This window comes from Lactuca serriola, chromosome 3 (genome assembly GCF_051521515.1).
Source record: "Lactuca serriola cultivar US96UC23 chromosome 3, Lser_US96UC23_V15, whole genome shotgun sequence".
Taxonomy (NCBI): Eukaryota; Viridiplantae; Streptophyta; class Magnoliopsida; order Asterales; family Asteraceae; genus Lactuca; species Lactuca serriola.
In genome coordinates, this window is record NC_136410.1 from 285,494,257 (window position 1) to 285,516,100 (window position 21,844).

The 21,844-nt window shown below is 40.1% G+C and overlaps 1 pseudogene across 1 annotated transcript; it reads left to right on the top strand.

Moving 5' to 3' along the window:
- Positions 1 to 11,832: 11,832 nt before the first annotated feature.
- LOC145096276 (chaperonin 60 subunit alpha 2, chloroplastic-like) lies at positions 11,833 to 20,949 on the top strand (annotated as a pseudogene). The gene is made up of 8 exons (XR_013703757.1): positions 11,833 to 11,864; positions 12,329 to 12,354; positions 19,468 to 19,536; positions 19,614 to 19,758; positions 19,859 to 20,165; positions 20,258 to 20,512; positions 20,581 to 20,777; positions 20,881 to 20,949. The product of XR_013703757.1 is annotated as a chaperonin 60 subunit alpha 2, chloroplastic-like (transcript).
- Positions 20,950 to 21,844: the final 895 nt, after the last annotated feature.

Consider the following 21,844-nt stretch of genomic DNA (forward strand, 5'->3'; position numbering starts at 1 on the left):
TTTTCAAATTTAGTAAAAGGAGGACGCGGAGGTACGATCAGCCGGAGCCAGTAAGTAACCCCAAGATACCATACGTGATATTTGTTTTATTGAGCTTGATAGAACAGCATGCTAGAGTTAGGCTTGGGATCTTCAGGAATTCATGATAATGTTGCCTGATTTGTGATGCCTATAGCCTAGGGTCCCTTATGGGATATTCTCAGTGTTCCTCTAGTGGTGAGGGTTGATAGTTGTTATGCATGTTCCCTAGGGTATTGTGGTAGTACTTCATACAAATATGGGTAGGTGTGGAAGGTAGTATGGGCCCGTACTACTGAAAGCACAGGACCCATACGCGTATCAGGGAAACCATGGTCTCTAGGGTAGGGTTGCGAGAGTTGGATCCCAGGATTGTGGGAAGTGTCTGAGATTGGTAGGGTACCTTCAGTATGGAGATTTCGAGGCATGATGATAGTGGATCCGGATCAGGAGCGGGAGCGGGAGCGGGGGAGCGAGTTCCGGGTGAATCGGTGCCATCGGAGGTTATCGATCGGACGAGCACGAGCGAGCGGGATGCAAGGATTCGCAAGATCCTGCGTGATGAGGTTGCTGCATTGCTACGGGCTGAGTCGCCAGAATTGTTTGGGTCGATCGGGACCGCCATGGTTGAGTAGTTTGATGAGCGATATGCGGCTATCGCAGAGATGGCTACCGCGGCAGTTACATCGGCTGTAGCAACGGCAAAGAGAGGAGCTAGTCTGGGTTTTCAGTATCGGGACTTCTATTATACGAAGCCTCCCACATTCGATGGAGTTCAGGACCCAATTGCTGCTATGAGATGGTTATCAGACGTGGGGGGGTGTTTCTCCACGAGTTTATGCCCTGCTGATCAGAGGGCGAGGTGTGCTCTGGACCTATTGGTGGAGATTGACCATGGGGTCATATTCCGACGCGCAGAGGGCTGCGGTTTCAGGGGATCAGTTAGAGAGATGTTCAGTACTCGCTATGTTCCGCGAGATGAGAGGGAGAGATTTTCTCAGGAGTTCCTTGAGCTGAAGCAGGATTCAGAGTCGGTGACTAAGATCACCAGGATGTTTATTGAGAGGGCGATGTTTTGCCCTGAGTTCGCTTCGGAGCAGGCTCAGATGTCCTGATATCTGAGTATGCTCAAGAGGGATATCAGACAGTTCGTGTCTGCGCAGAGGTGTGAGACCTTGTTGGAGTTGCAGGAGGCCGCCATGTGGCGTGAGTTAGAGGTTGAGTTGCAGTTTCGTGAGCTGAGGCAGGCCCCGATGCAGTCGCAGTCGGCGCCGAAACGGTCCAGGACCGTAGATGTTAGAATGGGGGATCGGAGCGACCACACTTGTGGGAAGTGTGGGAGGGGTTACACCGGAGCTTGTTGGTCCGGTGGTGCATGCCGCAAGTGCGGAAAGGAGGGGCACGGTGCACGAGATTGTCGGCAGTCAGTGCCAATTCGGGATTCGAGGATTTGTTATCAGTGTCGGTAGGTTGGACATTTGAGGGTCAACTGTCCACAGCTTTCTGCAGGACCGGTGCAGGCTCTAGCACCGGCCACCTTGAGGAGTTCAGGAGGAGGACAGGATGGAGCAGGGCCCCAAGGGCTCAGGGTCGTACTTATCGGCTTGCGGCAGAGGGAAACGGAGCAGTGCCGGAGGCAGCTGCGGGTATAATGCTTTCTTGATGTCTTGATTATCTTGTGTTGATTGCGGCGTATTGTTGTGCTGGTATCTGGTGTGGATTTCGATGCGGTATTCGTTGTTTCGCGGGTTTGGCATGGTTAAGGAATGGTGTTTCAGGTTTTTGCTTTGGCATTCGTTGTTCCCTGATGGTTGGTATGGTTATAGTTGGTGTTTTGGTGCCGGTATCCTTGTGCGGTTTTCGATGCGGTATTCATCCTTTTTCAGGCTATGGGTTATTGCTTGGGAATTCCGTTGGTTATTGTTCGTGAGGGTTGGTAGTGGAGATGCGGCACTGGGTTGAATGTCGGGTGGCATCTGCAGTCGTGGAGTGGATAATTGAGAGACCGGATTCTTCTGAGTGGATTGATCAGGGAGGAGATGTGTTTTGCTGAGGGTTGCTTATGCTTGTGGGAAGCAGTCAGTGGGTAAATGTTCTCTTTGTGCAGGATTGTTCTGAAAGGTCGTTAATGACGATCGGTGGCAGTTAGTCAGTGCTTTAGTGGGGGAGAATTGGAGAATTCTCCGGGAGATCGATGAGTATGTGAGGGTGCTTAGCTGTTGGGATTCAGCAGTGTTTGTCAGCGCAGAGTATAGGCCGACGAGAGCGAGTGTCGGGTATGCGGGGCGGGATACAGACCTAGGGCATTTGATTGTGGAGGCCTGAGAGAAGGTCGGGATCAAGCTTGAGTAAGTAACCGGGGTTATGCGATCAGAGTATTGGTATGTTTGAGGTATGTGATGGGTTGTACTGCATTAATCCCACGGGATTATGTTGTGCATGTTTCTAGAGCTGGAACCGGAAGGTTCCCAGAGTTAGAACCTGAGGGTTCGCAGAGTTGGGTGTACGGACCCACAGAGATAGAGCCTCGAGTGGCTAGTATGTGTTATGAGAGTCGGTCCAGTCATGCTGGAGACTCTGTTGGTATTGTTGGATCAGTTTAAGATTTCGGATCGTGTATGTTGCAGTGTGATTGCATTGGAAGGTCTGGCCCCGGGTTAGTGATCTTGTTTAGCTGAGGCAATGATTTTGATGAGTGGAGAGAGTGCATGGGGTTGAGAGCCCCTGCAATGAGAACCAGAGTATGTGAATAGCGGTTACGCAAAAAGGGTGGTGTCGCTTGGGGCGAGCACCGTAGCACCGGTTGGAGTAGCATTATGGCAAGAGGAGAACTTGTGAAAGTTGCTCTAAGAGTGAGAATGGATCTCTCAGTCAGTCCGGAATGGACAAAGTGGGCTTTGGATCGGGGATCCGGTGGTTCATGGTTTCCTAACCCTTATGGGTCGAGTGATTGTTGAGATTTAGAGCAAAGTTGCATCTTGGGTAATTTTCGGTTACAGAGAGTGATGTGCAGTGCAGAGATCGTGCTTTAGTCGACAGAGCAGGTTCGACAGAGCCGACAGGGAAGGTTATGCAGACAGACGCCGGTCCGAGCTTGAGTTTCAGGTCGGCAACCTCGTACTCCTGAAGGCCTCTCCTTGGAAAGGAGTGATTCGCTTCAGGAAGAGAAGCAAGTTGGGGCCCCGGTACATTGGGCCTTTTCATGTGATTGCGGGGGTAGGCCGGATAGTCTACCGGTTGGAGTTGCCCACGGATTTGGGACAATCCACGATATTTTCATGCGTCGCAATTGAGGAAGTATATAGCCGATGAGTCGGCAGTGGTTTCATTAGAAGACATTCAGGTGGATGCGAGCCTGAATTATGCCGAGAAGCCAGTGGTCATCAGAGATCGGAAGATCAAGGTTCTGAGGAACAAGGAGGTACCTATGGTATTGATTCAGTGACAACATCGGAAGGGATCGGAAATGACTTGGGAGCCAGAACGTGAGATGCGGGAGCAACATCTGGAACTATTTTCAGAGTGAGACTTCGAGGGCGAAGTCTAGTTCTAGTGGGGGAGAGTTGTAACAGCCCGGAATTCCAAATATTGATATAATTATGATTTTGGGGGTGTTTTAAGAGGGGACTCGGCGAGTTGGAGCCTAGACTCGCCGAGTAGGATCGCAGACTTGGTCGCGGGTTCGCGACTGGACTCGACGAGTCCAGATATGGACTCGGCAAGTCTACGCTGTTTAGCGAAAACCCTAAACGTTCAGGTTTGGGACGTATAGAAAGGACTCATTGGCCGTCATTGTTCATTTTAGCCTTCTGAGAAGAACCCTAAATCGATTGTGTGCATCTGGAGCAAGGATTATAGGCCATTGTTGACTATAGAAGAGTGGTTGTGCAAGGAAGAGAAGGGATTAGCTAAAGGAGCAGCAAGGGAGTCACATTCTGAGGATTGGGGACTCAGAGAATACATCATCCAGGTAAGAATTCGAGTATACTCTGCTATGTTGATGTGTTTATGGAATTAGGGTTTGTGGAACCCTTTTTGTGATTAGATTGAATGCTACCCTAGTCCCCCAAACGATTGTGACTCTGTATTGGGACCTTTGGAGGTCCAGAATGTCCCATGCCTGTGCATTTCGGAAATTAATGAAGGTTTTGGATTGGAATCCTTATGCCTTAGGTCAATATGTAAATTATAAGTCTTGGGGTGTACCATGAGCACCAAAATGAGGACCTTATGTGATGGACCAGTCTAGGAAGGCCAGGCCTATGAATGGTCGGAGCCGTTCTGCCATTAGAAAGCAGTTTGAGCGGTTGCATGGCATGGACTCGCCGAGTCTGATGATCAAACTCGGCGAGTAGCTTGAAGATTTACTAGGACTCGTCGAGTTGTTCTTCAGACTCGGCGAGTTGAGTCGGGGTGGCCCCGCGATTCTTCCAGGAGGAACTCGTCGAGTAAAAAGGGGATACTCGACGTGTAGAAAGGGAATCTTAAGGAATCGGTGAGTCAAGGGCGAGTGGACTCAGAGTCGTTGAACTCGGCGAGTCTTGGGGTGACTCGGCGAGTTAGGTCGCGGGTTAAGTGAAGTTCTGAGTATGGGGACTCGGCGACTCATAGGGTTGACTCGGCGAGTAGGGTCAGTCAGGGGTTGACTTTGACCTTGTCTTTGACCAAGGATTGACTAGTGGTTCCAGGGGTATTTTGGTAATTGTTAATTCAGTGCATTGGTGACTGTCCAGAGGTGGAGATCGTATCAGTGATCGGAGCAGCTTGAGCTATCTGTTCAGTCGGCAGTTTCGAGGTGAGTTATCCTCACTATATCGCTAGGGTTTATGGCACCAAGGCCGACCCTTTTATCGGATGGAAATCCGGGTAGTTGTCATTACATGTTATGGGCCGGAAGGCATTGCTATGTGGACCGGAAGGTCATGGCCTGGAAAGGCATATGTATGCATTTAGTATGTTGACTGATTCATAGGGTAATGTTATGCTAGTGACCGGCTAGACCGGTATCTTGTTTAAGAGTAATATTATGATATGTGATCTGTTGATCGATTGTTGCCTATGAACTGCTATATGATTATTTGTTATGTTATATATGCATTTTATGCTTATGGGCCGGAAGGCAATATGTTATGGGCCGGAAGGCGATATGTTATGGGCCGGAAGGCAATATGTTGTGTGATGGACCGGAAGGTCGGCGTGAGTAGGACCGGAAGGTTTACCCAGTAGGGACGGAAGTCCCCTGAGACACATGGACCGGAAGGTCAGGGCCTGGAAAGGCGTATATGTGGTTGGTATTCTGGGGGTATCTCACTAAGCTTTCGGGCTTACAGTTGTGGTTTTATGTTTCAGGTTCTCAAGAGTCTGTGACAAGGCAAAGGCGTGATCGTACCGTTCCTCGCGTTGGTGTTTTATGATATGAACCTGGGAAATTACTCTGTTTAATAATGTAATGAAAACCTTTTTGTAACAATGTTAATAAAATGGATGATTTTGAAAAGTTTTAATTGTTTTGAAATTTTGGATGTTACAGCTATGAACTCTGATATCATAGAGTTTTGGAATAACAGAGTTGCACAATACCCAAGTGCATCCACTCTCCTGATATCTCCTTAAGTGTAAATCCTGAAATACTCCAACTTATACTAAAAGTATGGAAATTTACTGCAACTGTTCTAATCTTCTACTGACCTGATATGGTTTGTACAGAATGGAAATTTCGTGTTGTCACAGAATACTGTTGCACCCCAAAACCAAGAACAACAGAAATGTTCTGTGGGCGGAGGACGTCATGTAAAACATCACAACAGTGTAAAGTAGTAAACAAGCAACAACATCATCCATTGCATTAATAGTAAAATTTTAATACAAGTGTGTTCTTTCACAGAATAAGACATGAAAATAAGTAATCAAAATAAAAGACGAGTCTTGACTACTCCGTCTTCTCAAAACCTGGTCATCGTATATGTCTACTGGTGACTTGAAAATACAAGTTATTTTGAAACCGTAGATCAACATAACGCTGGTGAGTTCATAAGTATTTTAGTGTCATTGATTTGTAAAAATTGTAATGAAATACTTGTAATTGTTTGAGGAAAGGTTTGTATAAGTATGAAAACCCTAGAAAATCCCATATTTCCTACTAGTATAATAAGTAGTCATCTACCAAGACCCGACTATTTTGAAGGTTTGAACCTCTGTAAAAATGAAGGTTTTTCCCCTATATAACTATTATTATCAAAATATAGTCTACCACATCGTTTATATGAATGTGTCACAAGATAAAAGTAATAGGGAAAATTATATAATTACTGATATCGTATCAAAATATATTCTACCTCATCGTTTATGTGAGCATGTCACAAAGTAAAGGTAATAAGGAAAATTGTATAATCCTTAAAATTGTATCCATTTGTCTAGGATAAGCACGACACGGTAAATTGCCGAACAATATAACCGAGAACATCCGTAGATGAACACACCTGCTGTAGCGAGCAGCCAGGTGTAGGATGGTCAGTCCAGGAGTGTATAGTAGTATCTCTTCATATAGTATGTAGTAGTGTCTCTTCATATAGTATGTAATAGTTTCCCTTCATATAGTACATAATAGTGTCTCTTCCTATAGTATGTAATAGTGTCTCTTCATATAGTGTGTAATAGTGTCTCTTCATATAGTGTGTATTAGAGTAGTGTATGTATTACTCTAGTTTATGTATTATTGTAGTGTATGTATTGTTTATAGTATGCATTGATCACTCATGTATGAACTGACTCTTAGTGTGATTTATTATCCTAGGAATAGTAAATAGTATCTCCTAACTATACCTGCTATAGTTACTAGTAATGTACGTGTATAACTGAAAGTATGCCTTTGCTACCCAAAGGTACTGAATTGACTGATAGAAGTTTTATGTCTATATATGTATACATAATATATATAACTAATATTTAGACGAGATTCGGACAAATAACCGATACCCTAAGGCCACATCCAAACAAGGAAAAGAAATTAAGGCGAGCTAGTAGTCCTAAGTCCTTTAAACATTACTTATATAACTATACATATATAGGCATGCATTTCACAATATAAAAGTTTACAAGAAGTTTTGTAAAACATTTGAAAAGTTTAATAATAAGAATTTATGACTTGATGTCAATTTATAAAATGGTTTAAAAGCAATTTGTTTTAAAGTATAAGAAATCTTTTGTCTGAAACACAGTTTGAAATACATGAAAACCTTTGTTTGAAACACAGTTGTAACAAAGTTTGAAAGGAAAGATACAGTATGTAAGATAGTTTGATAAAAAGTTAAATATGTGAAAACGTTTGAGAAATTCACTTTGAAGTAGTATGCTTGGTAAAACAGCTAAAAGCGTAGTAAATCCATTTGTGTACTAGTTATTAATCACATGTGATAGATATAATAATTAGTATGACTCAACTTGTATCCCCCCCCCACCAAAATCATTTAAAAAAAATTTAAAAGGTTAATTAAGGGGTATGAACTCACCTGTAGTAAGTGGATTGGATGGAAGTGTCGGACAAGGTGCTAGGTGTCAAGTGAAGACTTGAACACACACAATGATCCTAATAACATATAAAGACATATATATATATATATATATATATATATATATATATATATATATATATATATATATATATATATATATATATATATATATATATATATATATGTAATTAGTGATTATAACACTAATTAGACAAGTATAAACACCCTAGAACCAGGAAAACACTTAGATTCAAGTGTTATAAGAACTTAGGGTTGCATCTAAGGGTTGTAAGGTATTGCTATTGAGTTTATGGCCCAAGGACTACTCTACATGGAGTTTATTACCATGGTTTTACAGCCCCAAGGAGTTCACGGCCGTAAACTCATGGTCATAGAAGCATAAGTGTGGGTTTGAAAGGCTAGGGAAGCTTGAGGGAATTTTGCTTTACCCAAGGAAGTGAAAGACCCACTCAATGGAGAGTGTTGAGGAGTTTATTGCCCAGGGGAGTTTACTCCTAGACGTAAACTCTCTAAATAGTCATATTCAGGATCTTAAAGGTAGGGAGTCTCAAGGGTTTAAGTGTTCAAAGGTTAAACAAGAGTCTATATAAGTTTAAGGTCCAAGACATGACCTTAATTGGAGTTTACGGCCTAAGGACCATTTCTCCATAAATTTATTGCCGTAAACTCATGGTATTATGAACTAACTCAAAGTTTAAGGTCACTAGTTCAATGGTGGAGAGTTCTAGTCCAAGTTCTAAGCATAAGGAAAGAACTTCGGGCAACATTGCACCCTTATATGGAGTTTACGGCCTTGCGAGATCCTTGGCCGTAAACTCTCTTCCAACTTGGATTCCTTGATGATTCTTAAGTCTAAAAAAGATCATTCTAGTATATAACAAGCTAGGACAAGATTACTTACAATATAGGAGCTTGAAATGGCCGATTATGGCAACGAACACTAGTATGAGTCAATTCTAGCAAGAATCTCGAAGGGCTCTATGTACCTAGGATTTAGCTTTCCACGCTTTTAGAAGCGTATCAAGCCTTTGTAGGATGAGACTTTCAACAAAATATGCTCTCATACTTGGAATTCCCAAGGTTTCTTTCTCTTCTTTTTCTTCCCAATCAAGGGCCACTTCTTTCTGGGTCGAAGTCGTAAGAGGCTTCGTAATTCGAGAGAAATTCTGAATGAACCTGCAACAGTAGTCAGCGAGACCTAGAAATTTACAAATTTCCGTAGGCGTTTTTGGTGCTGACCAGTTTTCAATGGCCTTGATTTTTGGAAGGGTCCACATGAATTCCCACTTCACTAACAATGTGCCTTAGGAATTCGACTCTTCGAATCCAAAAATCGCATTTAGAGTACTTCGCGTATTGCTTCTCTAATTGAAATGTTTTCCAAGGTTTGTTGTAGATGCTTTCTATGCTCTTTCTTACAATGAGAGTAGATAAGTAGATCATTTTACATGCACAATGACGAGCTGATCCAAGTAAGGACGACATACCCTATTTATTAAGTCCATGAATATTATGGGCACATTGGTCTTATCCGATAGGTATCACTACTGACTCGTAGCGTCCGTATCGAGTTCGGAAGGTTATCCTCGGGACATCCTCCACTGACACTCGTAACTGGCGATACTCTGATCTCATATCCATCTTCGAAAGGTAATTCATTCCTTGCGGTTGGTCAAACAATCCACCTATGTGTGGCAGAGGGCAACGATCCCTATTGGAAATCTTGTCGAGGTCCCCTTTATTCGATGCACATACTAACTAATCTGTCTTTTTTCTTGAGAAACCAGACTGGAGTTCCCAAGGGTAAGAAGCTCAATTTTATAAAGCCATTGCTGAGTAGTTCGTTCAGTTGACCAGACAGTTCTTGCATCTTTGTAGGTGCTAGACTATAGGGTGATTTGGTTACAAGGGTAGCATTTGATTGGATTCTAAGTTTATTCGCATGACAACACGATCACTTGTAGTCTTGAGCAGTCTCTGTCCTAAAGTTCATTTTAGGAGTCATATTTGGTTCATCAATCGCAGCTTCGTGTATACGAGTCGTATATAATTAAGATTGAAAAAGGCAGTCGAATAAATGATTCTTCTTTAAGCTCACATCCAAACAAGGAAAAGAAGTTAAAGCGGAATCATCAATTCTAAGTCTGTAGAACCTTGATTATATACCATCCTTGCATATACTTTCTTCAATGATAGATCAACCGTATGGGTCTTCAGGTTGAACTTGATGCACTGTATGAGTGGTACTCCGAGGAGGTTTGCTGAGGTTTCTTCCGGAAGGACATGAATCATAAGGTACTTTATGCATGAGTACCTTGGAGTTCTTGAATGACGGCTTCGCTAGAAAGGCGATTACAGAGAAAGAGATGTACGCACGAAACTGGTATTGTGAGGATCGAATTGACTCAAGTTGTATGATAATATCAAACTACTCGGAATAAGAGGTATTAGAATTAGATCATAAACGATGTTACAAAAAACACAATAGTACAACTTCTAAAAGAGTTTCAGTACTTTAGATTAACTACAAGAATACTGCTGCGAACAAGGTATATTACAAAAAGCAACTATACGCAACACGAGGGCCCCTTGACTAATGGGATCTTGTAGAAGATAAGACTCAAGTTGCACTAGTCTTTAAACGTTTATAAGTCCAATATAACGAAACGCCCAAGTATTTCAACGCGGGTCCAGAGTAGTCTCTCCTACAGCAGTGATCCTAAGTATCTTCCCGTCTACGCCAGAGTTCTTTGATATTGGACAATCCTTCTTGAGGTGTCGTATCTCACCGCATAGGTGACATATCTGGCTTGCACCAGCATCGGTAGTGGAAGTGATGTGTCGAGTCGGAGTTATGCAGACATGGTTGCTTTCTTTTTTTCTCCTTTTCGAACTATTCCTTTTAAAGTGTCCGATTTCACCGCAACCATAGCAAGCTTGGTTGACTCCGATGTCAGGGGCTTGAGTGATGGGTCGTGTCGGTGATCCACAGCCATGAGCATGGTGCCCTATTTTGTGGCAATTGCAGCATTGCATTTCATGCCAAGCCCCATTATGATGAAAGCTACACTTGTTACCCTTCGGGAGTTTTCCCTCGTATGGTCTGATCGGTGCTGAAATGGCAAGGGTTGCCACCTGTTGCTGTTGCATGGCAAGTCTTTGGGATCGCTTGCGCTCCTTTTAAGCTTGACGCTTTCATTTCCTATTCTCGGTTTTATGGCTTTGCAAGTCTGTGATTGTTATCATTTGTTGGCTTCTCGAATTGATACAACAATCGGAAATCTCAACCCCCTTTCGACCTTTGCTTGCGTTGTTAGCGCTGAGGTTTCAAGGACAGCTGCCACTGCAGCTGTTACCACGACTTGGAATGTAGCGGCGTCGATATGAAGGATAGGGGTTTCGTTGCTCGGCTGAATATTTCTGAATGATGACATAATTCTGTTGTACGAAACAAAATGAGTTCGTGAGTGATTATGATTGAACCTAGATGTATTTCGATCATTCATGTAAAGAGTAGAAGTAAGTTCTCGAGGGTTTGACCTACATCCCTATGATGCAGTCCTAGTAAAGAGTAGAAGTAAGTGGATACCATGGTTATAAGATGTTTCTCGTCCAAACCGGGGTACCATTGGTTGGTGGATAACATGATCCAACCTTTGAAATAGAATTGAAAATGATCCCGGAGCTAAATTACCATAGTCCAATAACTCGACTAGAGTGAGTTTCAGATAGACTCCAACGATAGTATGATGAAAAATATTTGAACAAAGACTGACACAGAAATTTGCCGACTGTCAATATCAATGATATTTATGATGTAATAAGTTTGGGAAAATTAACCTTGTAGTATGTCTTACATCATATCCGGAGTAGAAAATTTTTGACAGCATAAAGGCCTAAGTAAAGTACTTACGATACTGTGGTAATTACATAGAAAAGTTCTACATAGGGCATAGATAGGAAAATGATTCCTTATACAAGGAAGGAAAGATAAAGTATCACCTACAGGTGACAGGCATCCCTAATATAGCAAAGTCAAGTTCGCCGCTTACACTTTCTCTGATCGAGCCCTCACCTGGTGGAAAGGCCATGTGAAATCCGTATCTCTCCCAGTTGCTAATGCCATGAGTTGGGAGGATCTTAAAATCTTGATGCTGGAAGAATATTGTCCGAGGGGCAAAATCCAAAAGTTAGAACAGGAGTTATGGAAACTAAGGATGAGTGATCGGACTTAGCCACTTACACGGCCAGGTTCAGTGAGTTGTCAGCCTTGTGCTCAGGTATGGTATACCCGAAACTGAAGAAGGTGGAGAGGTACATTTGGGGATTGTCAACCCAGATCCAAGGACATGTCCTGGCTTCTAACCTAATCACGTTTGATAGCGCGAAGCGTTTGGCTCAATGATTGATCGATCATCGTGTTAAGCAGGGTACTATTACCGCTGCTACTAAGCCACAGAAGGAGGTAGAGGACCGAAGGAAACACTAGAACAAGAGAAAGGGGCAAGCCCCGCAAGAGAACCCCAAAAGGCAACAGTTAGTGATAGCTCACACTGTTACTGTCCCTACCACCCCCACACCAACAAAGTTGTACATCGGTATCTTGCCGAAGTGCAATAGGTGCAACATTCATCACCACGGACTCTGCCGTGAGATGCATCGCACCAAGTGCAACCGGAAGGGACACATTGTCCGCTTCTGCAAGGAACCAACCCAACTTGCCGTTCCAGCCGCAAATGTAGGAGTAGGTTGTAATTGTTACGAGTGTGGAGCAACAGGACACTTCAGAAGGGACTGTCCGAAATCAAACAATGGGAATACTGGTGGAAGAGGTCGAGTATTCGCAATGGGCCATGAGGAAGCCGTTGCTGATCCTACACTAGTTACTAGTATGTTTCTCCTTGATAACTCTTATGCATGCATTCTATTTGATAGTGGAGCGGAGAGGAATTTCATGAGCCATAGTTTTAAAAATCTACTCAAACAAACCCCTCAATCATTAAGTGAAACTTTTATAGTAGAAATGGATAACGGGAAAACAAAAGGCATTAAGAAAATATACTTAAACTGTACTGTTGGGTCAAAATATGGTTTATACTTTGCTTTTCTGGGCAATTATATTTTTACGTAATATTTTATGAGCTTACAGTCTAGTTTACAGCCAGGTGGGGTGTTTACGGTCAGTCTTTACAACCGTAAATAGGTTCTACCTCTCAATCCATCTATCCTAGTTAGCAATATGTTGGCCCCTCTGCGTAATTGAAATATATCTGACCTGGGACACAACATATGCATCTATCTCTAAATCTGACTTCCTCCTTAATAATTGTTTACTCACCTAAAGTAACGAGTTCTTTGGAAGTTCTTGATAACCAGGGTATATCCGGAAGTGGGGAAAACATTCTAGTGCAACTAAAATTGAAGCATTTGAGGTTGTCTGTAGATCTCGCTACTTAATTTAAGTGGACAACAATACTCATGGTTGTCGTCAGCTAAATGGTTTATTTAAAAAAAGTTTGTCACTATTCTTCGTGTTTAAGTGGAGCACAATACCGGCAATTGACCAGATCTATTCATGAAGGTGAAAGTACTGATAAACAAGTTTAGGCTGTCTCACAACTTTGATCCCAAATATTTTTCTTTTTGTTAAAGTTGTTCATAGTTTTCTTCTATGCACAAATTTAGGGGGAGAATTAAAAAAAAAATCAGAAAAATCAAAAATCCAAAAATATTTTTATTTCTGTTTAATTTCTTGTTCAAAAAAAATCAAAAATCAAAAATCCAAAAATATTTTTTTTCTGTTTTAATTTATGTGCTAAGTTTCCTTTTAGTTTTGTTTTGTCTTGAAAACTGAATTCAGGTAAAGATGAAACTCATGGAGTTTGTGTCGAAGATTTCTAAGTCAAGGCTTCATCCGTGATCAATGAAGAATTCTCACTCGAAGGAGCAAGAAATGAAGATTATTCTTTCAACATTCAATCCTTCAACCCCAGTAGCAAGGTCAAGTTGTTCTTGAAGATTATGTAATGGATTGCATTGAAGCCACCTCAATCAGTCTGCTGCTATCGTTGTACCTTCAAAAGTGATACAGAAGATTTGTTCTCTCTGATGTTCTCTCTGAAGATTCTCAAGCTGAAAGCGCTATCTTTCAAGAATCAGTACATCAAGCATCCTCACCCAATGTGTGTTCAATGTCAAATTCTGAAGAAAATCTCAAGGGCTCAAGATGAAGTCATTCATCGAAGATGCATATGTTCATCCTGCTGCTATGAAAAAATCGAAGGTTAAAGTTGAAGCCAAGCTCCCATTGAAAATTGATAAGAAGAGCCAACTACTTTTTAAGGGGGAGCTTGTTGGGTCAATTAAGAAAAGAAAGCAATAAACCAAGGGGGATATTGTTGGTCAAAATATGGTTTATACTTTGCTTTTCTGGGCAATTATATTTTTATGTAATATTTTATGAGCTTATAGTCTAGTTTACGGCCAGGTGGGGTGTTTACGGTTAGTGTTTATGGCCGTAAACAGGTTTACGACCGTCAATCCATTTACGGCCCATGTTCACCAAGCCCATATTCCCTAGTATATATATAGGTGTTAGGGTTGAGGAGTAGAGTGATGAACGTAAGAGGAGAGAAACTAGAGAGAAGAAGAGAGCATTTTGTGTGTGTGAATCTATTGTAAGGAACTTAATTCTAATCATATCATTCAGGATTCATCATCTTCTTCTTCTCCTTCTCTTCTATTTGATCTGACATCATTCGTTTGACTGAGTTTCCGCACCATCAAATGGATCTGATTGATACACAAGCAGATTAGGGACTTACAATTGGTATTAGAGCTTGGATTGTATCAGTCATTTTTGTCAGATCTGGAGCATATTTGATCTTATTTTTGAAAAATTCCTGCGTTTTTGGATAGATCTCTGAAAATTAGGGGGGTTTGTTCTTTGCATTCTTCATAAAAACGAGTTTTTTGATAGAGTTTTGGAGCAAAAAGGGCAAAAATCGTTGTTTTTGGTCGTAACCAGCGGGGGTGGCGGCCAGCAGCTAGGGTTTCCGAGTTTACGGCCCGAGGTACACGGTCCGAGATTATGGCCCTCGGAGTTCACGGCTCAGTTTGCGGTCTTCGGTTTGCGGCAAGCTTCACATAGGGTCCGATGTTCGGACCTCGTCCTCGCATCTCGCATCTCGCTTCGCAGCAGCATCTTCGCTTCGGTCTTAAAAAAATTCGAAACGGAATTGGGGTTGCCGGGGATCGAACCCGGGTGTCCTAGATCTTTAACTCAGCGCCTTACCACTTGATCTACCTTGCCACATGTTACTTTCCTTCCGTTTTTAATTGAAAAACTCTCATTTTCGAACCTAGTTTCGCAAATTTGTCACTTTTAACCCCAAAACTCAATTTCTTTAATTTTAAATTCCTTTTTCATCAAAAATCAAAAAAAAATAATAATATAATAAATAAATAAATAAATAAATAAATAAATAATAAATAAAAATTATTTTTGACTTTTGTTTTTGACAATTTATTTAAAATTTTGACTTTGACTTTTAGGTTTGACCTTTGATTTTAAAGTTTGACTTTCTCGTTTAACTTTTAAATTTTCAAATTTAGCTTTTTGGTTTGACTTTTAAGTTGTACTTTTTCGAGTTTGACTTTTGAGTTCGATTTTTTAAATTTGACTTTTAAGGTTGACTTTTAATAAAATGGGCATTTTTAAATTTGACATTTATGTTTTACTTTAGCTTCGAGTTGTGCTTTTAATGGCTGTTGAGGTCAACAAGGGAATTGAAGACATGAAAGAAAATAGTTAGGATATGTTAACACAAAATTTCAACATGTTCAACTACATTCCCGGAGAAACCATGGAGGCTCAACTGCAGCGATTTACCACAATCACTACTGAGATGAATATTGCTAGGAACTTCTTGACTAAATCTGAGATAAACAAAAAGCTACTGAATTCAGTTCCGAAATCGTGGGATATGAACGTAACTGTCAGCAAGAAGACAAAAGATCTCAATCGTCTTAGTATTGTTGATGTAATTGAAGAGCTTGATGCTTTGAAATGTGGAAAAACAATGATTTCCACAAACATCCCGGCCAATGAAGTTTCATGTATTCCATCTTGTGAAGATACGATTAAAATTCTTCGTGAAAATAATGATTTGCTAAAAAGGGAAGTCGACGACCTAAAATACGAAGGATATCAACTTAGGAAAGGACAGAAACACCTGACGGCTGAACTAGAAGCAAAAACCAAAGACTTTAGGAAGCTTCAGGAAGAGTGTAGCAACAAGTGTGAAAATTATGACTATATTAAGAGACAAGTTGCTGATGTAACTGCAGAACTTGACACTTTGAAAATTAAGTGTGGAAAAACAGATGTTAGTTTCAAAAATTATATTGCGTCAAGTTAGACGGTCGAGTCCTTATTTGAAACGCAATTAAAATTCAAAGATAATCAAAACAAGGGTCTAGGGTATAGTAGTGTTCCTCCATCTTTCAATAATAACCACACATCCATCCCTATGACACAGGAAGAAATTGTCGGGGAGGCACATCTTCAATATGGAAAACCATCTGAATTTGTGTTAGGAGGTATTCAAGTTGAAAAATACTAATGTTTCTACTTCATGTGCAGGTAAAGTAGCAGAAGATGAGAACAAGGAGAACACTACTGAACAAACCAATGACTCCTTGAACTCAGAATCTGTTGCTTCAAATTATGTTACTCCTAACAAACCTGCCATTGAGAAATACAGGCTACCAATTCCAGCGCAACAGAGTGCTTGTTGCAAGTGTGCATATGGGAACAATACGAGACAAGGCAAGGATACGCCACCAGGGGCAAGAAGAAATAACTTCATAGTGAAGAAAAAGACTAGTTTTCACTGTGGAACACCTGGACACATTGCCAAAAATTGTCCTAATTGCACATACATTCCCTTATATGCACAAGGCTGGCAAACACATAAAGAGAGAGGTTTTCCAAAAGAAACCCCTCAAGGTCTCATACAGAGAATGGTGACTGGAATGCACAGAAGGCCGAGAATCCGAATCCCAAAGGCAAGAAGGGAATGTCGGCCAAGAAGCCCAATCCAAGAGATGCTCCAGTGAAACAAAGACCGGTTAGGTCAAAGTCATCTCAACGGCCGACATCAAGATCAAAAGCAAGTGCCAAGGCACCCATCCAATCCAACAACAAATGGGTTAAACTCGACTACAAATGGGTACAAAAGGTTCAATCTCCCAAATCAATTAATGATTCTAATATTTCTACATCTTCTGTTTGTGATAAGCAGGATATGTCATGGGAGAGAGTATCGTGCATTGATGACCAAGGTCAACCCATTTTTAAAATGGACTGGGTTCTAAAGACCAACTAATCTCACTCTGTTTTGGAGCAGCTATGGAGGCATATCATCAGACTTCGGTTTGTTGGTAGTGGCTATTCCGGGCACATGATAGGGGACATCTTTTAATTGTACAACATTCAGACTTTTATTTGAGAGTATGTGTCCTTTGAGGGAAGGGAAGAAAGGAAGGGATCACATGGGGTTTGTGCTTAACGACATGAAGAATTTTCGGATCTATTATGAGATTATGCGTGTTGTTCTTAGACCTTCTGGATGCCAATTCAATCGGTGAATTATGGTTTGAGTTTTCTTCTTTATACTTCTGAGTTTATCTTAATTAGATTCATTTCAAAGAATTTTTTTATTTTCTTAATTGTCTTTCAATAGTAGTTATTATTGGGAAGTGATATCAAGAAAGTGATAACGGGCAATCTAAAACATGTGTAAAGGACTGAATCTCAATTGTCTAGACTCTGTATTCAATGTGCTAGTAGCCACAAAGGATCTGAAAGTGTGGATTTAGATAGGATTCTTCGGACTGACCATACGACGCTTGGGTAGATTGACTAGTGAGATAAACACATGAACCTACATGATACACTAAATTAATACGCATCTAGAACAGTGGTTCGAATTTTCATTGATGTACGGACTTATGTCCTTAATTCTGGTTCTGATAGGGCGACTGGGGGGTTCCGATAAAGTAGGTATGTAGAAGATTATTTTCTTTCTTTCTGTCTGTTAGTCGTATGTTGCTTCCTCTGCGTGATCGGGAGATCTGACCTGGAATACAACATATACAACTCTATTTCTACGCATCTCTTTATCTATGAAATTCGTTCTATCTGTTAGCCATATGTTGTCCTCTCTGCGTGATCGGAAGATTCGACTTGGGACACAGCATATGCAACATTCTACCTCTCAATCCATCTATCCTAGTTAGCCATATGTTGTCCCCTCTGCGTGATTGAAATATATCTGACCTGGGAAACAACATATGCATCTATCTCTAAATTTGACTTCCTCCTTAATAATTGTTTACTCACCTAAAGTAAGGAGTTCTTTGGAAGTTCTTGATAACCAGGGTATATCGGGAAGTGGGGAACACGTTCTAGTGCAACAAAAATTGAAGCATTTGAGGTTGTCTGTAGATCTCGCTGCTTAATTTAAGTGGACAACAATACTCATGGTTGTCGTCAGCTAAATGGTTTCTTTAGCAAAAGTTTGTCAATATTCTTCGTGTTTAAGTGGACCACAATACCGACAATTGACCAGATCTATTCATGAAGGTGAAAGTATTGATAAACAAGTTCAGGCTGTCTCACAACTTTGATCCCAAATATTTTTCTTTTTGTTAAAGTTGTTCATAGTTTTCCTCTATGCACAAATTTAGGGGGAGAATTAAAAAAAATCAGAAAAATCAAAAATCCAAAAATATTTTTATTTATGTTTTATTTTTTGTTCAAAATAAATCAAAAATCAAAAATCCAAAAAAAAAATTTTATGTTTTAATTTATGTCACTACTAGAAAAACAGCCTTTTACGACGTGCAATTTATGATACGCATTGATTTATGATACGCAAAAGTGGGTAACCTAAAAATAATGTCAACTCTTTAAAAATTTTAAGGATTTCAGACGCGCATTTTTTCCGTACCCTAAAATTAGTGTCAAAAAAAAAACACGGAGGGCGCTTATTATAAAATGCGCGTTATCTAGACATGTCGTTTTATATTTTTTAATGAAACGCGGGTTGTTTAGTTGTTAGCGGGAAAAGAAAACCCAAAAATTAGAAAATCCCGCTTTCCCTTCCCTCTTTCCCTCTTTGCCCTAAGCACTTTTTGACGCATCGTTCTTTATCCCCACAATCGACGATACATCTTTCCCCTCCCCACATCGACCGCCAACTACTCCCCTCGCACTCCGGCGACCGCTATGTGCTCTTTCATGGTCGTCGACCCTCCGCCATCGTTAACGTCGAGATGAGCAGTGGTTGAGAAGATGCCAGAGAGTCCTCTGGTGTTGGGGTTCTCACTGGCGGCTCATCCGGAGATAATGAGAGCAGCGCAGCAAACCAAATTTCAGGGGCAAATTTGTCGATCCGATTTTAGGGTTTATTCCCACTCATCATTCCATCACATCCTCTTTCAATTTCTTAGTGTAATCTCTCTCACAACACAAAGATAACGATGCATGAACTGAAATGCTGACTTCTTCATCGTGGAAGTACTCCGTCTTCATTCTGCTATGGTACGTCGGTAATCCGTCACCTTCCAAGCAAGATTTCGCATTCTCCATTCAAAGTCGGTGCTAGGGTGTGCTCGATGGAGCTGCTTCTTCGTAATCCCACTAACACCCTCTTCATCTATTAAGGTTCCTTCTCTGCCGACCTTATCTGATTCTCCGTAATCCCTCCAACACTCCTCGACATCTACGATGATTAGTACTTATCGACTCGGTCCTGGTCTTATTCTTTGCTAGTATGCTTCTTTTCTTCCCCTATTTACTGTTAGGATATATTTGATTTGTGTTCAATGTTCTTATTGATCAAAATTGTTTGTCTCAAAGAATTGATCAAAGTTTTGAAAAAGAAAATGATTCCAGTCAGCAAAAGAGATGATATAAAAGGTAAATTTCTTTTCATTTTAGTGTTTTCTTCCATGAGATTCTCTAAACTCTAAAGATTCTTTTCTTCCTGTTCACAGCCATAACTTCCATCTCTACTGGAAATAATGAATTTAATGGAAATTAATTGCTGAAGCCATTGATAAAATCGGTCATGATGGAATAATTTCTATTGAATCTTCTTCATCAACTGAAACTTCTGTGATTGTTGAAGAAGGAATGAAGGTATCAAGTGAAATACATATTGTGATATTTTATTCATACATTCTTTTTATCTTTTTCATTTTCATATTTTAATGTCTATTCAGGAATACTTTCCCTACAGATCGACAAAGGATACATGTCTCCTCATTTTGTCACAAATCAGAACAATTTGTCTGTGGAATTTGAAAATGCTAAAGTCCTGATAACAGATCAAAAGATATCATCTGTGAAAGAAATTGTCCCATTGCTAGAAAAGTGTACTCAATTAAGTGTCCCTTTGCTCATTTTTGCTGAAGATATCTCAATCTCAGTTCTTGAAACCCTAATTGTTAACGAAAATCAAGGTTTACTTAGGGTTGCTATTGTGAAATGTCCTGGTGTTGGGGAAAGAAAGAAAGCTTTACTTCAAGATATTGCCCTCATGACAGGTAATTCTGTAACAATTTAAATATTTCATATATTACATTTTGAAGACTTATTTTATGCCACCTTTCTGCTGACATTTATCATGTTAAAATAGGAGCTGATTTTTTATCTGGAGATTTGGGTTTATCTCTAGAATATGCAACCTCTGATCAACTTGGAATTGCACAAAAATTAACTATAACAAGTAATTACACAACTATTGTAGCTGATCCATCCATGAAAGCTGAAATCAAAGAAAGAATTTCACAAATAAAGAAAGATCTTTCTAAAACAGATAGTTCTTATCTTTCCAAAAAGCTCAGTGAACGAATTGCAAAACTCTCTGGTGGTGTTTCCATTATCAAGGTCAGTTTATTAATTAATTATGACTAAAATAATGTATATATAATGAATTGAAATAATTTTGGTTATCGGTAGGGGCCCACACTGAGATGGAATTAGAAGATCGAAAGCTAAGAATTGAGGATGCAAAAAATGCCACGTATGTAGCCATGGATGAGGGTATTGTGCCTGGTGGTGGGGCCACTTATATTCATCTTCTTGAGGAAATTCCATCCATTAAAAAGTTAATGGAAGATCCAGATGAAGAAAGTTGTGTCAACATCATAGCATCTGTATGTTTCCGTTTCCTATGTTCTTTCTACATTAAGTCAAAAAGTCAAAAAGAAAACTGATATAGCTTACTAGATTAAGTTACTTACTAATCATGTATTATAGGGACCAAAATTAGACATATGCCCAACTGTTCACTCTCCACTTTTAAATAACTATAGGAAATTAGACTAATTTAAATATTTTAAAATCATCATAGGCTTATATTTTGTTGTTGACCACCCTTTTTTCACAATCATCCTGCATTTTCACCTTCAACCTCAATAATTTGTGATAGGACTGGTTTTATAAAAGGAAGATGCAACATGTTTCATTTATTAAGTGAGGTTTTTTGGCTTAACCCATTAAGTGATTATGCATAGATTAATTAAAAAAGAAAGAGACATATATAGCTATCCATATTAAGTGCTTAACTCATTAACTCAAAAAGAAACACCACCTCAATCTGGTTTAATGTGGTATCGAGGTATGTTGGAATGCTCTTTATGAAGAGTAGTGGAAAGCCAATGGAGATGCTGGGAAAGCTAAATGAGCTCACAGGCTTTGCTCCCGATGAAGAAATAAAACTGTTTGAGGTCAGCCTTTTAGTCTATTGTGTTACTTATAATGCTATATATATATATATATATATATATATATATATATATATATATATATATATATATATATATATATATATATTGTTTCCTAAATTACCCTTGTCATTCAGGAAATCAAATTCGAACCTAATGTCATGTGTGAACACATTGATAAGAAGCTAACATTTCGAGCTAGTCAGGTAAATTTTCAAGTTTTTTCTTTTTTTCATATATTTATGACAGTTTCTTGATTTAATTTAATCAATACATTTTTGGTTTTATAGCTTGAAGATGGGGAAAATATGGCAATAATGGAAGGTGTGCTTTTCACTTAAGGGTTGTTTACAAGGGCTATATTGATAAGAATGTTTAGGTTGGTCTCAAATCTCTGCCTGTTGCTGTTAAGGTTCTCAACAAGGAGGGTCTTCAAGGCCACAGAGAATGGCTTGTAAGCTCCTCTAGTTCTTTGTCCTTGCAACTAGACTGAAGTT